Genomic DNA, 7840 nt, shown 5'->3' with positions numbered 1-7840 from the left:
GGACCAAAAATTACAAAAATAAGCTATAAACTTCAAATAAATCACAAAATTTCAAATAAATTTGAAATTTGAAATTTTAAACTCATGAAAATTCTGGAAAAATACCATGACACTCATAATGTTCAAAAACTTAGGTTAAAAATTTCGAAATTTTTCCGGAAAAACAATGTTGCGGTTTATCGGTTTTTAACAAAATAATCATAAAAACATGAGAAAAATTATATTCATTAACTTTTCAATTTTAGATCTGAAAAAGATAATACAATGCAAAATATAATGTTTTTCTTTAGTCATAGAGTATGTTTTATTAAATTTTCATTAATTAAGTCACTATTCATGCCATTTTTCTTCAAAAATCCATAAATCATGCAAAAAGACTTCACTATAGCCCATTATTTTACACACATCTTGTAAAATTGCATGTGACATCATACTAAATTTCTATGACCAGATTCGAAATTTATCTCATATTAACCTATTTTTCACCTAAAACCGATTTTAATAATGAAAAATCCATTTTTCGAGCATAACATGTCCAAAAATTATGAGACTTTACAGGTTATCTCAAAATAATATATGTGACAACATATCCAAAAATCACTGGAAAATTCGAAGTATAGCTAATTTTAGACCGAAAATGACACTTTTACTCATAAAATCATATTTAAATGCCATTATTGTAAAATATGAACAATAAAAAATCCGTAAATTAACCAAAATATCCTAAAAACATTTTAGGACCAGAAATTTAACATGCATAAATTTATTTCGTGATATCTCATAATAACACAAATTATTCAAGTTTTATATGTTATTCTTATAACTCGGAAAAACTTTTAACCGATTTGCATGCAAACAACCATGGCTCTTGATACCGATTGATGGAAAAGTAGATCTATATACTTACATATTCATATATGTTATAATTTAATTTGTCATAAAATTAACTAATGATCTTATGCATGCAAACAAATAAACAAAATAAGGAAGAAACATCCATTCTTACATTGGATTTTCGGTTCAAATGGGCACAAGAGAGATCATCTTTCTCTCTTGTTCTTGAGCTTTCCTTTTGGATGAACAAAGACCCAAGTGTAGGATCTCTCCCAAGGATTTATACCCAAAGCTTACTCTTAATTAAAATTAATATTATAGATACTAGTACAATATTAATTTTGTAGAAAAATGACCCAAAACAATTTGGTTTTTTTTTAATCTCCCAAAAACCGGTTGGGAGAGAATAGGAGAGGAAGTATTTTCTCTTTCTAAAATCTTAATTTTTGATAAGTTAGAAATGAATGAATAATACACACTCATGCATGTAGTGTATATCAAAAATATAAGACAAAAACCCTTTGCCTTTTCTTTTGGTAAAACCGGGTAGGAGGGAAGAGGAGAGAAGAAAGGAGACCCAATGCATGCTCTTGTTTGCCTTCACAATGCAAACTAGGGTTGCATGGCTAGGCTATTAGTGAATGATTATGTTTTCCACTAATTTAAACAACACAATATTAGCCTAATTCTCCCCTTTAATTTCGGTACATACATAAAATGGAATTCATTTTATTTTTGTCAATTTTGTCTTATGTCACATGTCATATGTTACATAAATTTGTTATGTATTTTTAACATATTAAAAATCAACGTATTAATAAAAATACGTCATATACAAAAATCGACTTAGTAATTCATAATTACTTGTACCAAAATATTTTACCAAATTACAAATCACAATAAATTGTATTTATAATAATTCATTCAATTTTAATTGTTTCTTTAAACAATAATTTCATCTGAGTAATGATACAATTCAATTACTCAGACCGTATCTCATTTAATCAAATTTCAATGAGATACGTAAATTTTACTTCCAAAATCGTCCGTCAATTTTTCAAGTAATTTAATTAACTCGTAACGTTATACGATTAATTAAATGATCAATTAAGAGTGTTGCCCTATAGGTATGACCTAGGGGGTCAACTGATCACCACCGTCGCACGACAGTAATGTCAAACTCTAGTCAGCCAATCATTACCGATATATGTTGACCAGTTGACAGTAAAAATTACTTCCCAATTGTATTCTTTATAATGAGATTTAAATATGTGATCATCATGATCAACAGTCGTGATCGCATTATTGTCGGAGGACACATATTCCAACATTGTTATGGCGATTTAGCGATGCATGCAACATATAAATAAAATGCAAAGCATAAAAATAAAATCCTAGTATGGCCTTCCTAAAATAGTAAATCTAATAAACTATTACAAATTCGGAAACCAACTCCTTTGGTCCCTTGAACTTCGGTCTTGGCACGCATTTCAAGGCAACACTTTTTTTGATGGGTCGCCGTCTCGAGTGGCACCGTCTTCAAGGAACTCCGGAATAATTAAATTACAAAATGAATTACATAATTTCCTATTATACATTTGTAATTAAAATAAAAATAAATCTATTAAATTACAAAACGGTGATACGAGATCACAAAAATTACAACCGAATCGATATTCCCATACATTTCGGGTAATACCAATTAAAACTAAGGCCATACTAAGTAAAATTACATAATTCAAAAATTACATAAAATTAAAATATGACAATCATAAATAAAATGCAGCATTATAATATGTATGAACATGCTTAAATTTTATGCTAAATCGCCTTTTAAGAGCCAATATCCTATATTAATCGGTTTTTACGGATTTGCGTGATTTAACTTATGAAAATCACAATAATTACATAAATTCTTATTTATGTACAAGTTAATTACCCTAAACATCTTAGGACTCAAATTAGTCTCCACTAACATTTTGACAATAATTAAACTTGTTTTCTTAATATTGTTCATAAATGGACCTAAAATATAAAATTATGCTATAAACTTCAAATTAAATTATAAAAATTTGAAATAAATTTGAAATTTGAAATTTAAACTCATGAACATTCTGGAAAAATACCATTACACTCATAATGTTCAAAACTTAGGTTAAAAATTTCGAAAATTTATCGTGAAAAACAATGTTGCGGTTTATCGATTTTAACAATTATGACCATAAAAAAAAGAGAAAAATTATTTTTATCAACTTTTCACTTTTAGATCTGAAATATATGATAAAATTCAACATGTGACGTTTTTCCTTTAGTCATGAAGTATGTTTTAGCATTATTACTAATTATAGTCACTATTTATGTGATTTTTCATCAAAAATTCATAAATCATGCATAAAGACTTCATTATAGCCAAATATTTTACACACATCTTTTAAAATTGCATGTGACAACATACTAAATTTCCATGACCAGATTCGAAATATAACTCATATTAACCTATTTACCCATTTAAATACGATTTTAACTTGAAAAATCCATATTTCGAGCACTACAACTCATTTTATCATGAAAATTTACAGGCCATCGGTAGATAATATATGTGAAAACATATCCAAAACCAACTGAAAAATTCGAAGTTTAGCTATTTTTCGTCCAAAAATGACATTTTTATCATAAAAATCACATTTTAATGCCAATAATCTATAAAATGAACAATAAAATCCATAAATAAACCAAAATGTCCTAAAAATCACTTAGGACCAGAAACTTTTAACATGCAAAGATATTTTTAGGTTTATCTTCATAAATCCGAATTAATTAGTTTTGTATGTTAATCATATAACTCGGAAAAACTATAAACCGATTTGCATGCAAACAACCTAAGGCTCTGATACCACTTGTTGGATTTAATAATCTCATTAATTTACATAATCATATATGAATTTATATATTTAGTCATAAAATAAATCCTAGATCTTATGCATGCAAACTAAAGCAAGTTAAAAGAAGAAATCGTCAATCTTACATTGAGGTTTCGGATATTAGGGTGTGGGCATGGGCCACCTACACGCCAAGCCAACCTGTTGGACTTATAGCGGTCTTTTGAAAGCCACGCTCGGCGGCGTAAAAATGCTTTCGACCGGATCGTTTTAGATCGGTCGGTTTCGTCTCGGTAAGGGTCTCGAAACGATTAGAGATGTTCGGAGTCGCCACCAAGCATTTGTGGGATGCTTGGAACCCGTTCGAAATCCACTTTATACCTCGGTCAAATCGAAGCACAAAGCAGCGTTTGACATAGGTACTAAAGATAAGGAAATCGTCCCTCTTTAGCATCCTATCTCTAGAATGACTCTCGTACGCCCTGGATAGGGTCGTCCACTATCCAAAGTTTCTGAGTAAGAGGTGAAGGTACGTATTTGGAAGCCCTTTAATCAGACACCCAATCCCGCCCGCGATGTAGCGCCTCTCTCTTGATCGATCTTGGTTGGTTGAATGCAAAAGTTGATAAAACGGTTTAAATGCATGAATGCGCATCCAATAATTTAAACCTAACATGTGAGAGCTTTCTAAGTCGGTTGATTTAATCCAAGTATCAAGTATAAGATGTCGAGTTGGATTAATGATTGATTTGCATGCAAGACGGAAATTAAACATCCATTTACTGTATTAGGTTTAGGGTGCATAACGTGATCCATTTGTCTTAGAAAAGCGTTTTGCAAATACGATTTCTAATAGTCATCTGATCCGTCCTATATCCGGGCTAACCGGAGTCGGGATCGTCCTAGACTAATGCTGGAAGGGAAAAGACCCTGTACCAGACGGCTATATGAGGCGCGAGCCAGCCGGCGGTATGAGGGGCCTCTTCCTGATTTTGAAAACGAGAAATGGAGGGCCTGTTTAGGCGCGGGTTAGCCCACGGTTTATGTGCCATGTTCTGACTTTTTAGAAAACGTTATAAAACGTGTTGAAAAATGGGTATTTGAACCCGATTTGATTTGAAGGGGTCGTTTAGACCGCATTTGTTAATTTGAAGAACTAGACTCGAATAATCATCATTATTTTGATAATATTCGGTGTCGGGTTCGATTTGACAAACTTCACATGAATAGTTTTGAAAGTAATTATGAAATAATTGTTTTAAGTCCATTTGAATGTAATTAGTCGATACTCATCATCGTACCTGGGTTAAAATCCGGCATGGTATGTAAAACCAAGGATGACTTTGTGTTGGGGACTAATATGTTTGTTTTTAGAAATGTAAAGAAATGAAATAAAAGGTTTTAAAATACCTTTTAAATGTCATTAACCAAATATTATCACCGAAACACGGATTTAACCGTCATGGTATGAGAAACCAAGGGTGAAAAATGTTTTATGGTTAAAACAAATGAAATAAAATAAAAAAGGTTCGAAAATATTTGGAATGGTAAAAACCGATTACAAATATGAAAATGGATAAAAGGGAAATGACGAGAACAAACACGGTTGATCTCTGACCTGGACACCCCATTTAGGCGCGGGCAAGCTGGCGACCTAAGGGGCTTCTGTCTCAGGCCAAAAATCAGTTTTGGCTCGTTTATTCCATGTTTTGGTTCATGTTATGCACGTTTTAGCATGTTATAGTCATGAAACAAATGAAAACATAATAAAAGAGGATTTTTACACCCACATACTTACATGTTTGGTTATGGCGAGTGACCGACGTAAGTGTAATAACTCGTTTGATCGGAAAAAACTCGGTTTAAAACCGTTTTGGTAAGTAAAAAGAGTGTTTTAGTATTAGTGACGGTGTAGTGGTCGAAATGGTTGGTCAAGTGATTTAATGCACGATGACGGTACCAAACAATGTGTAAGGCTTGTATTTACGATCGGTAGGTCGTAAATACGCGTCGGGTTGTGACTTAAGAAGTCGAGTCGAGAATTTTAAGGGAGAAAATAGGGGGCGGACACTCGCGTGTGTCTCAAATGGGTGGCATTTTAGGGGTATTTATAGGAGAATGAGTGGTTGTGTGAGTTTTGAGCGACGTGGCCACTTGGGCTGCTCAAAGAGGCGCCAGCCACGTCGCGGTTCTTCGAGTTGTCTTGTCACTTTCACAACAAACGCAATCATGATTTGTTCTATCCTAGGTTTTGTAGTCACATGTTTGGTACTTGACCAACATGAATCTGGAAAAACTTAAGGTAGAAGATTTGAAATGTTTTGTTTTTGGTGGTTGACTCGGTTTGACTCGTTGTTGCAGTCGGGATTTGAATTTTGAGTCGGTTTTTGGTCCGGTGTCGGTTTTGACTCTAGTTAGTGTCATTGCGACCCCGTCGTCGTGCATTAAACACTCCAGGTATTTTTGAAATGTTTTAAAATGTTTTATTTTCGAAATCGTTTTAAGTTTTCCGACGTAAAGTTGTACAGAAACTGTCGATCAAACGCCACGATTCCAAAACATGTTGTAGTCCGATAATCATCGGGTGTTTGTTGGAGTCTCAGCAGATACTGGGTATCTACAGAGCCCCTACTTTGACTGAGGCTTGGACAGGGCGAAAGTCAAAGTAGAGCCCCCAGGTCAATCGAAGATTACAACCTGGAGACCCAAGCGACGTCGAGGCGGCTCGAAAGGATTCGGGCCAAAGACCTGCCGTCGGGAAGGGCGACGCTAAGGCGACTCGAGGGTACGAGCCAAGGACCTATCGTTGGGAACAGTTTAGAGTCTGTCGACTGTCCGTGCGGGTCGTTTAAAGTCCAGTAGACTACGTACAAAGGCTCGCCAGCCATAGGAAGGAGTCATACCTGAGGCATCTTCGGATATGTCCTTGCACGTCTGCGGACAAAGGCTCGCCAGCTGTGATAAGGAAATGTACCCGAGGCATCTTCGGGATGTGTCCTTGAGTATCTGCGGACAAAGGCTCGCCAGCCATGGTAAGGAAATGTACCCGAGGCATCTTCGGGATGTGTCCTTGATGTGTTTGCGGACAAAGGCTCGCCAGCCATGATAAGGAAATGTACCCGAGGCATCTTCGGGATGTGTCCTTGAGTATCTGCGGGCAAAGGCTCGCCAGCCATGATAAGGAAATGTACCCGAGGCATATTCGGGCTGTGTCCTTGAGTATCTGCGGATAAAGGCTCTCCAGCCATGGTAAGGAAATGTACCCGAGGCATCTTCGGGATGTGTCCTTGAGTATCTGCGCACAAAGGCTCGCCAGCCATGGTAAGGAAATGTACCCGAGGCATATTCGGGATGTGTCCCTGATGTGTTTGCGGACAAAGGCTCGCCAGCCATGATAAGGAAATGTACCCGAGGCATCTTCGGGATGTGTCCTTGAGTATCTGCGGGCAAAGGCTCGCCAGCCATGATAAGGAAATGTACCCGAGGCATCTTCGGGATGTGTCCTTGAGGTGTTTGCGGACAAAGGCTCGCCAGCCATGACGGTCGGTTAACGGACCGTGAGCATAGCCTTGTCAAATGGGCTTGTTTTGAAAGTAGCGAACTCATGATGCCGCTGTGGAAATAGTGAAGTCAAATTTTCACTATCAATGTTTTTGAAATGGGCGGGTTCCGCGAGGAAGCCCCATGCTGGTATTGGAAAGAATAGTGAATTTGGAATCTTCACCATTCGTCGTTCTTCTTTGAATTTGAAGTGGCGGTTTCGATCGCCGTTTGTTTGAATTTTGAAGGAAATAGCAAATTTTAAATCCGCTATTACGTTTGAAGTGACGGTTTATGTGCCGCCGTTGACATTTGATGGAAATAGTGAATTTGGAATATTCACTATTAATTGAAGTGACGGTTTATGTGCCGCCGTTGACATTTGAAGAAATAGCGAATCCGAATTCTCGCTATTATTTTTGAAATTGACGGTTTTAATTACCGTTGTTTGAAATTCGAGGAAATAGCGGATTTTGGACTCTTGCTATTATTTTTGAAATTTTTGAAGGAAAAAAGTGAATTTTGATTTCACCATTATTTTTGAAATTGGCGGTTTTGATCGCCGTTTGTTTGAAATTTTCGAAAAT

Source organism: Silene latifolia, chromosome 4, assembly GCF_048544455.1.
Source record: "Silene latifolia isolate original U9 population chromosome 4, ASM4854445v1, whole genome shotgun sequence".
In the NCBI taxonomy this organism is placed as follows: Eukaryota; Viridiplantae; Streptophyta; class Magnoliopsida; order Caryophyllales; family Caryophyllaceae; genus Silene; species Silene latifolia.
Note: the sequence above shows the minus strand (reverse complement) of the source record.